This window comes from Gossypium hirsutum, chromosome A12 (assembly GCF_007990345.1).
Source record: "Gossypium hirsutum isolate 1008001.06 chromosome A12, Gossypium_hirsutum_v2.1, whole genome shotgun sequence".
NCBI classification, from domain to species: domain Eukaryota; kingdom Viridiplantae; phylum Streptophyta; class Magnoliopsida; order Malvales; family Malvaceae; genus Gossypium; species Gossypium hirsutum.
This window is the reverse complement of record NC_053435.1, coordinates 90,769,480-90,781,006: the sequence shown is the minus strand read 5'-3', so window position 1 is coordinate 90,781,006 and position 11,527 is coordinate 90,769,480. Positions and strand designations below refer to the sequence as shown.

At 33.0% G+C, this 11,527-nt stretch overlaps 1 non-coding gene across 1 annotated transcript; it reads left to right on the top strand.

The window, feature by feature from the left end:
- Nucleotides 1-8,964: 8,964 nt before the first annotated feature.
- On the top strand, nt 8,965-9,071 carry LOC121211697 (small nucleolar RNA R71). Its single transcript, XR_005906916.1, has one exon. It is a non-coding gene; the product is annotated as a small nucleolar RNA R71 (small nucleolar RNA).
- Nucleotides 9,072-11,527: the final 2,456 nt, after the last annotated feature.

Genomic DNA, 11,527 nt, shown 5'->3' with positions numbered 1-11,527 from the left:
TGAAAATGCATGAATTAAAAATCTATGGATGAAGCTACATTCGGCCAAGCTTTGAAGATTAATTGGTGAGTGGTTTTTGCTCGGTTTTTAATGATTTCTACGTTTTTAGCTCGTTGCAGCTTAATCTAGCTAACCCGTACCTTCGTTTTTGAAACTGCTATAGATTTTAAATGATGTTGTTGTTGAATGCTTGGTTGTTTAGATGTTTTATGATAGATTATTAATGTTTGAAGCTAGATTAACAAGTTTTATAAAGTGATTTTTGACAAAAATGACAATTAAGGACTAAATTGAGAAAAGTGTAAAATTCATGGTTAGATGTGTGAATAAATGAAAATATGGGCTGCTATAAAGATGTATTAAATTCGGCTTGGCTTGGGTTTGGCCAAAATTGAATGAATTTCGTTTTACGAGATTAGGGACTAAATTGTAAAAATAAAAAGTATTAAGGGCAAAAGCATAATTTTCCCAAAATATGTATTATATGTTAAATTGAATAATTTGGAGGTTATATTTAGATCAAAATAAGCAATTACCGGAACTAGATTGGGGAAAAATAAAGTAGACGAATAGCTAATAGTTCTATTCGAGCAACTCGGGGTAAGTTCGTATAATTAGAATTAAACTTTCCTATACTTGTATTTGTTGAAATGAATGTATATAATTGAAATACTTAAAATATGAATGCTTTGATGATATGTTTTATTCGTTACTGAGCCCCGTTTGACCTATATGAATTCATTGGATACGAGTGACATATTACTGGGATTATTGTATTGGTCGAACTCCTACATTTGTTGCGAACTCACCACAGCTCGTATGAGCTTACTGTTTCAGCTCATTGGAGCTTATCGTTTTCAGCTTAATAGAGCTTACTATTTATCAGCTCAGGAGCAGCTTACCGACCATGACTTGAAAGAGCATGTATGATGATGAATTGACAAATTACTGACATTGTTCACTCGACTATCCTTTGAAGTTCTAATAGGTTCAATGGGCTTAAATACTATTTATATGGATAAGTTACGAATTATAAGTGACATTGGTGTTATGTATGGTATGTGAATTACATGGTATTGATGCTATTTGATGAATTAAATATGGAATGAAGTTATATGTACTTGAGATTGAATATTTATTGTTTTCACCTATGGTGACTTGATGATTACATCGATATAATGATACTATTCTATTGATGATTTTATATTCTTATGCATTGGGCAAATTTGGTTGGATTGTATTGAAATGGTAATATAGGTTATAATGATGTACAAACAAATGTTATATGTGAATCGAGATATAAGTGGTTTAACCACTTATATGCCCATTTGTGTGCAAGATACAGAATATTCAATGTTATTTCCATGGTTCAACACACATGATAATGGTACAAGAATTGAAATGATGATATGAATCAGTTCAGGTATACGTGACACACTCGACAAGTAAGTAATATTTAATAATTTCATATATTAAATAAGTGAAAACTGATGAACACATACAGGAACTACCAGGTTGTTATTGTAATACGTGTTAATTTCGATGGAGCTGATTTATATGTATTCATGCTTATTGATCGTGTTATTTCATGACAGGTTTTAAATATTTATAATTAATCGTTCTTGAAACTAACTATTATCGCGATGTAGGCAAGTGTACCTATCGAAGAGTAGTATAGTTTTAGCAAGACCGGATTGTCGAACCCAAGGGAAATAAAACTACTAGTAATAACTGTCTTTTTATTATCTAGCCCAAGAATAAAGAGGTTTTTGTTTTAACTAACTAATTATCTAAACTAAGAATTCACAGAGAATAGAATTGGGGAATTGATTTTTGGAAAATCGATTGAACTAAGACAATACCTAAGGAAAAATCCACCTAGACTGTACTTGTTATTCTGGCTCCGAATCGGACGATTTATTCATTTAACTTGTTCCGTAGAGATCCCTAAGTTATGTTATTATCCCTATTCAAGACTAATAATGTCTAATCCCTAGTTTGAATAATTGAGACATTTCTCTAATTAACACCCTAGGGTTGCATTAACTCGATCTATGGATCCCCTTATTAGATTTCACCCTAATCCGGCAAAATCTTGTCACCCTATGTCTAGGCGCGCAATCAACTCCGCTTAATTATGACAAATGTACTCTTAGACAGGGTCTATTCCTCTTTTGAATAAGAGATTATCTTGAATCAATATCCTGGGATATCAAAACAAGAATTAAAAACACATAATTAAGAACAAGTTAAATATTTATCATACAATTCAGAAAACAATAACAAGATTCATCTTAGGCTTCATTCCCCTTAGGTATTTAGGGGATTTAGTTCATAACTAAAAAGGAAAACATCTTAGAATAATAAAGAATACAAAACATAAAGAAAACCCAAAACTCCTGAAGGAGAAATTCAGAAGAGATCTTCAGTCTTGGTAGCGAATCCGGCTTCCGAGATGGATCAATCGGCTTCCTTGGAGTAATTCCTTATCCCTATTCTGTGCCCCACTTTTCTTCCTCCTCTAGGGTGTATTTATAGGCTTTGGAATGCCTAAAAGCCCTCAAAATTAGCCTTTTCCAAGTTGGACTCAACTTGGGCTCGGCAGGGACACGCCCGTGTAACACACCCCGTGTGCGATTACTTCAGGCCGTGCTCGAGCCTACAAAATTGACACGGCCATGTGGTCTGCCCGTGTGAGGAGGTCCAGGCCGTGTTGATTTCGTACTTTGGCCTATTTTCCCTGGTTTTGGCTTGTTTCTCGTTCCTTTCACTCTCCTATGCTCTTCTAAGTATAAAACGTGAAATTAAAGCATTAAGAGCATCGAATTCACCAATTCTAATAGGAAATCATCCATAAAATGCGTTAAACATGGGGTAAAAATATGTATAAATTACGGTTTATCACTTATCTAATTGTGAATTAATTGTTAAATTGTATATATTACATACTAGTCATACAAGCTTACTAAGCTTATCAGCTTACTCTGCTTATTTTCTATATTTTACGGTGATTTGAAAGCTTGGTCGGGTTGAAAGTCATCCAAGATTTCATCACACTATCCAAGAGTTGATTTGATAATTTTAAACTCTTTGAAATTGGTAATATGGCATGTATAGGCTAGTTGATTATATGAGAGGTATAAGTTATTTTAGCTATTAAAGCTATATGTATTGATGTGTTTAAGCCATGTTATTTGGCTTAACTTGGTTAAATATTGGGTTATGTTTATGTGTACTAGATATGGCATGTTTTGGTAAGTAGTTGATGGAATGAGGATATGCAAATGGTTTGGATATGTGATAAAAATTTGAATCAAAACTGTTTGAATAATAGTTGGTACTTGGATGTTTAAGGTTGAATTATTGAATAGGTTATATGTGTATATTGGCTAATGAATTATATTAGTTTGGTATATGGTTGAATGCATAAATGGAATTGATTTGAGTATATAAATGTTTGGTTTTGTAATGGCTTATAATATGTATTTGAAATGGTTGTTTTGATTGCCAAATTGAATTAAAGTAAGGTGATATATGTGAGCTTAGGTGATTGATGTTTGGGTGAGGAAAAGTAGCTTAAAACAAGCCTATTTCTCGTCCACACGGTTGAGCACATGGGCGTGTGATTCGATCGTGTGTCTGTTAAAGCTTAGTTAAAATAAGTCAGTGAGTTACATGACTTAGACACATGGGCGTGTCTATTGGCCATGTGTGGCACACAGGCGTGTTGTAACACTCCTAACCCGTATCCGTCGCCGGAATAAGGTTATGAGGTATTACTTGACTGAACAAAACTTCTATAAGGTCAAAGATACTTACCAGACATAAATTATCAACAATGTAAACATGTCTCATTGATTTTCCATAGGAGCTCTTATAAATTTCCAAAATGACTCACTATCAAAACATAACCAAATATCTAATAACAATTTAAATACTATCAAGTTATAACTAAAACATTTCACCACATTAGTTCAATTATAAGGCTTCTCTAAACAAAATGAGCAAGCCATCTTCACATGGCTATAATGTATACAAGTTGAAATATCATTCTACCTATAGTCTATCCTATACATGCCTTAAACCATGATGATATACAATCTTCTCAACTCACATAATGACTCGATAGTGTGATGATATCTCCGACCCTTCCAACTCGAGCTAAAGTATAAACCTATAAGAAATGGAAAAGAGAACACGGAGTAAGCTTCAATGCTTAGTAAGTTTTAAGCAATGCAAACAATTAATTTACTTATAGATCGATTATTCAAATTTTCAAGAAATCATTCCTAGATAATTTCCATTTTGGCCAAGTATCCATGAACATAATGCATATGTAGCAAATTAACCTCACTTGAATCTGAACTGAATTAAAACCAAATATTGAAATAAAAAATAAGATCATAAGAACTCGAAAAGCATCTTATTAACAAGTTTTAACCATGTTTGCAACAAAATCACAAATTCACTACAAGTTGTCTTCCTGAGCAACAGTAACTAAATTATTTATAACTGGAGCTAAGAAACTCAAAATCAAGTGCCGTTAATTTTCCCTGAAAATAGACTCATATATCTTCCATCCATCAAATTTTCAGAATTTTTAGTTTGATCAATCAATACCAGATTTTTCTTGAAGTTTTCCCCTATTTCACTATTTGACTATTCTGACCACTCTTCACTACAAATCAAATTTCTCATTATACAGAATTCAAAATATGTTATCATTTATTTAATTTGAAACTAGACTCATTAAGGAGTCTAAGAATATAAATTTTATCTTATAACCATTTTTGTACCATTTATAATGATTTTCTGAAAACAGAACAGGGGACCTCGAAGTCATTTTGACTCTGTTCCATGCCACTTCAAATATCTCATTATTTGCAATTCTTTTGCTTACACGGTTTCTTTTATAAGAAACTATACTCATTAAGATTTCATGACATAATTTATTCAGCCTCTAACTCAACTCCCACAATTTATGGTGATTTTCCGAAATCACGTTACTGCTGCTGTCCCAAGCAGATTTATTACACATTCTTTGAATTCATATTATTTAACATGTATATCACCAAATCAATCTCATGTAACCTTTCACCATAACCGAATACACACATACACATATGAGATTTTCACATATACTTCTCATTTCGCATTCATGATTCAATTCCGATCAATCTAACATATAAAAGTATATAATACATACCTGACCAACTTAATGCATTGAACATATTCAATGGTAGTTTACTATGAACATTCGAAATCATAATCTTACTCCAATCATCGGCATTAAGTCTGCTAGGTTTAAAACCCAAATCCAATCACCACCACAAAGCATGCGGAACTTTAAGCCCGGATATAATACCAGCACAAAGCCTGCAGGACTTTAGCCCGGATATAACACCAGCACGAATGCCTTCGGGACTTAGCCCGGATATAACACCAACATGAATGCCTTGAGGACTTAGCCCGGATATAACACCAACACGAATGCCTTCGGGACTTAGCCCGGATATAACACCATTATAAAGTCGTCTCATAAACAATTCATATAATATAGCATGTATACCTATTCACTTTGCTCTATTTAATCATTCAATATTTTGCACACTAAGTGTCATTCTCAATATCTCGCACATTAAGTGCCATTCTCAATATTTCGTACACTGAGTACCATATTTGATTGCCCCGCACACTAAGTGTCACATTTTGTCGATATGTCGTCAGACATTAAAATATTCACGTATATACAATTTATACGATATCAAAGCATTAGAAACATAAATTTAACAATGCTTATTGCATACGAACTTACCTGGCTAAATTGTAGAGATACCAAAGTTCAGGGGTATTTTGGTAATTTTCTCATTTTCCTCGATTTTCTACCCGATCTTGATCTAAATTAACAATTTCATTTAGTATATTAATTTAGACAGTAAAACACCTCATTTCATACAATTTGGTCATTTTTGTCATTTTTACAAAATTATCCCTAAAGTTTTACTTTTATCCATTTTAGTCTCTGAGCTCAAAACATGCAAATTAACCATTTTAACCATAATTAAGCTTAGCCAAATGTTCATGGTATCAAAACAGTCCATAATTCACTTTATGGAAAAATTATAGTTTTGCCCCTAATATTTCAACTTCTTTACAATTTAGTCCCTATATCATAAAAATGCAAATTCATGAAATTGAGTAAAATTATACTATAGAAGAATATCACTAGTGTCTCTAGCAGCCCACACATTTCATTTATTTGACATTTTAACCACAAATTTTTCACATTTATCAATTTAGCCCTTAATTGTCAATTTTACAAAAATTCACTTAACAAAAAGTGTTAACTATCAACAAGGACTCATATTCTTCCATTAAACTTCAAAACCCTATTATTCTCATCAATGGAAAATATCAAACTATTCAATGGTTTTGCAAAATAGCCCCCTCATTAGATAGATTAAGCAACAACGATCCCGAAAATATAAAAATAATTAAAAACGGGACTAGAAATGCCTACCATGCATTAGCCGAAAGTTGGAAGCTTCTTCCATGGCTTCTCAAGCTTCATATTCGACTGGTAAAAAGAGAATGAAAAAGATGACACCTTGATTCTTTTATTTTATTCATTTTATTATTATTTTTAACCAATTTACAATATTAACCTTTATACACTTTATTTATTACACCAAATGCCAAGCCATCATATCCCACTACCTCTTTAATGGGCTAATTACCAAACAAGGACTTTCACTTTTAAGTTCTATATCTATTTAATACCTTTAGCTTATAGAACAGAACTTTTGCACTTTACGCAATTTAGTCCTTTTTACTTAATTAACTATCGAAACGATAAAATTTTTCAACGAAACTTTAATACCATCTTATTGCCACTAGGGTAAATATTTATAAAAATATTTACGACTCGGTTTATAGAAACAAGGTCCCGATACCTCATTTTCTAAACCCACTTGACCTTAGGGTCATACCACTTGAACTTAATAAATCGCTTATAAAACAAAAATCACAATATCAAAAAAAAAATTTAAATCACAATTAGCTCATAAATATTAAATATAATATTTACAAACCTACTCGTCGGATTTGGTGGCCCTGAAACCATTGTTTCAATTAACCCTAAAAACGGGCTGTTACACGTATGGTCGACCGTGTGACACAAGTCAGTATGTATGTCCTGTTTCCACTCAGTCTATGACACGGACGTGTCTGGTGCCTGTGTGAGGCACACTGGGGTTTGACCTCTGCATTCAAGAAAATTTTCTAAGTTTCCTAAAGTTTTCAAATGCTAACAGTTTAGTCCCGAATCTCTTCCAAGCATGTTTTAAGATCTCATAGAGTCTTATAAGGGACAATATGATTGTACATGAATTATGTATGTCTTTGAAAGTATAAATGTATGAGATATGTATATGTTATGATGTGATAAGTTCGGTAATGCCTCGTAACTCTCCCGGCAATGGACATGGGTTAGGGGTGTTACATCACCTACCCTAAACACAGGTTTACCGTCACCCACATCAATAACAGCCCTAGCAGTGGCTAAAAATGGGTGACCTAAAATTAAAGGCACTTCAACATCTTCATCCATGTCAAGCACAAAAAAATCAACAGGGAATATGAATTTATCTACTTTTACAAGCACATCTTCAATAATACCCCTAGGATATTTAATAGATATATCAGCTAATTGAATACTCATCCTAGTGGGTTTTGGTTCCCCAAGACCAAGCTACTTGAACATTTTATAAGGCTTCAAATTAATGCCAACACCTAAATCAGCTAATGCCTTCTCAGTATTTAAACACCAATTAAACAGGGAATAGTAAAATTTCCTGGATCTTTCAGTTTGGTTGGTAGTTTATTTTGGAGAATAGAAAAACATTCTTCGTTGAGTTCCACAATAAATATCTCTTCAAACTTCTTTTTATTTGTTAATAACTCTTTTAGAAATTTTGCATATGTAGGCATCTGTGAAATAACTTCAACAAAAGGTAAGTTACTATGGAATTGTTTAAAAAGTTCAAGAAATTTACCTAATTGTGCATCTATGCGGTCTTCAATTTCATGGGATATGGGACTGGTGATTTATATTCCTTAAGTATTGGGTTACACTCACTTCGAGTTTTACCTCCTCGTCCTTTTCCTTATTAGATTCCTGTGGCAGCTTCTTTTCAGGTTCAGTCAACACTTTCTCATTCCTTAATGTAACTGCTTTCCCATGTTCTTTTGGGTTGGGTTTAGTGTTACTAGGTAAACTACCTTGTTGCCTTTCGAAAACTAATTTAGCAAGCTGCCCAATTTGATTTTCAAGCCCTTAAATCGGCGTTTGCTAATTTTCAAAGCTGTCTCGATGTTTTGGAAACGAGTCTCTGACACCGAAATAAATTTTTCCAACATCTCTTCAAGGTTTGATTTCTTTTTTGGCAGATAAGGTTGTTGCTGAAAACTTGGAGGGGGTGGTGGTCTTTGATTTCCTTAACCTCCCCATGAGAAATTTGGATGGTTCCTCCAACATACATTATAAGTGTTACTGTAAGCGTTGCTTTGAGGTCTAGAATTATTACCCATATAATTTTTCTACTCATTCTCCATGCTAGGACCGTAGGGTAAATATTCTATATTGTTTATTCCACCTCCACTTGTGTCACATTGCATCACCGGATTTACCTGTGTAGAAACACATAAACCATCAATCTTTTCATTCAAGAGTTCTACCTGGTTTGATAACATGGTGACTTAATCAACGTTAAAAACAATAACTGCTTTTGTCAACTTTGTCTTTATGACATGCCACTGATAATTATTCAGTGACATTCCTCTATAAACTCATAAACCTCCTCAGGTGTTTTATTATTTATAGTATCACCGGTGGCTACATTGACCATTTGCCTAGTTGAGGGGCTCAAACCATTGTGGAAAGTTTAAACCTATAGCCATAGAGGTAACCCATGGTGAAGGCACCTTCTCAATAAATCTTTATACCACTCCCATGCATCATATAAAGTCTCTAAATCCATCTGTACAAAGAAAGAGGTATCATTCCTCAATTTGGCTGTCTTAGCCGATGGGAAGTACTACAGTAAAAATTTCTCGGTCATTTGATCCCAAGTAGTGATAGAACCTCATCGTAGGGAGTTCAACCACTACTTAGCTTTATTTCTCAACGAGAAGAGGAATAACCATAAGCGAATAGCGTCATCAGAAATGTCGCTGATCTTGAAAGTGTCACAAAATTCCAAAAAATTAGCCAAATGAGTATTTGGGTCTTCATCCTGTAAACCATTGAACTGAACAAACTATTGAACCATTTGAATAGTGTTAGGTTTCAGTTCAAAATTATTTACAGCCATAGCAGGTCTAACAATACTCGATTCAGCCCCAGTTAAATTGGGCTTGGCATAATCGTACATAGTACGGGAAGCAGGATTTGGATTTGGAGGATCCACAGGAAGTAGCTGATTATTCTGATTATTAGCCATCTCCTCAGTAATATCCTCTTGCTCTTCCACTGTACTTTGTCAGTTCTGACTTACTTCTCTACGATTTCTGCGAGCTGTACTTTCAATTTTAGTGTTAAATAAATGTGTTCCTAACGGGTTTCTTCTAGTCATAAACTAAAGAAACTTTCCAAAAGCAAATAAAAGAAAAGTTAGTAAATAAAAATTAAAACAAAAATAAAATGCAATAAAAATAAAAATGGCTAAAGTAATAAAAATATAATGTTCCTAATATTTTAGTCCCTGGCAATGGTGCCAAAAACTTGATGTGGATTCACTTAACTAACTAAAATCATGACAAAGGCAAGCACACCTATCGAATGGTAGTATAGGTATGGTGAGTCAGGAATATCATATCCATGGGGACTAAAAGTATTAGAAGTTACTATTTTTTTATTATCTAGCCGAATAAATTGAAGGGATTTATTTTAACTTAATATTAACAAACCTAATTACTAAGACGAAACAGAGAATAAAGTAGGAAAATATTTGAAGAAAACCGATGAGAGAGACAATACCCAGGAAAGAATCCACCTAGACTTCACTTATTATTCTAAATCTCAATTAAACGATTTATTCACTTAACTTAATCCGTAGAAATCCCTAACTTATGTTAAAATCTCTTTCGAGAATAAAAACAACTAATTCTAGGTTGATTAATTAAAATCTCTTTCAAATTAAAACCCCTATTGTCACATTAACTTGATCTATGGATTCCCTTATTAGATTTGACTCTAATCAGGTAGATTTATGTCGTCCTATTTCTAGGATTGCATGCAACTCCACTCAATTATGCTAGATCTACTCTTAAACAGGGACTTTTGCTCTACTAAATAAGCACATCAATCATGATTTAATATCCTGAAAACATTAAAACATGAAATAAGAACACATGATGGAGATTAAGAAAAAATATTTATCATGTAATTCAAAAGAATCAAATAATAAGATCTGTCTTAGGTTTCATCCTCCCTAGGTATCTAGGGAATTTAGTTCATACTTTGGAAGGAAAACATCTCAAAATTAGGAAAACAACAAAACATAAAGAAACCCAAAAACTTCGAGAGAAATTGAATGGAGATCTTCAGTCTTGAAGGAGATCCAGCTTTTGAGTTGAATCTGTAACGCCCCCATGCCCGAGACCATCATCGGAGTTGAGCTTGAGGGGTTACCGAACATAATTTATCAAATTAAGAACTTCAAATCATTTGTTTCTACATTCACAGCTTTCTAGCTACTCGCATCACAGTTACAAGAAAAATCATATCTCGAGTTACGAAACTTGAAATCAAGATCCGTAAATTTTCCCTGAATTTAGACTCATATATCTATTTACTAATTTTTTTATATAATTTTTTGTTGGGCCAATTAGTACAGTTTATTAATTAAAGTCTCCCCTGTTTTAGGGTTTGACTGCTCTTACCTCTATTTATTACGAATCAAATATCTCTTTATACAGAATTTAAATGACTATGAGGTTTGTTTCTATTAAAACTATACTCAATAAGGAATCTGTACATGTAAAGAAAAACTTATAATTATTTTTGGAAAATTTATTATGAATTTTTAAAGTCAGAATAGGGGATCCAGAAATCACTCTGGCCCTATTTCACAAAAGTTTAAATATCTCATAAAATATAATTTATATGCCTGTTTTGTTCAATCCACATGAAAATAGACTCATTAAGCTTCAATTTCATAACTTACTCATCATTTAGTTCCACTTATACTATTTTTAGTGATTTTTCAAATTCATGTCATTGCTGCAGCAATATTCTGTTTTAAGGCAAGTTTCATCTTTCCATGAATTTTTATGAACTAGATAACCTATTAAACTTCCATGATATCAAACATGATCTAAATTAGCAATCACCATGACTTATCAATATCAAACATTTTCTCAACCAAACATGGCCATATCATAAAATTATTTACACAAAATAGGTATATTGCTATACATGCCATACTTAAGTAGTTGTACAAGCCATTTACCAAGATAAAAGTCCTTT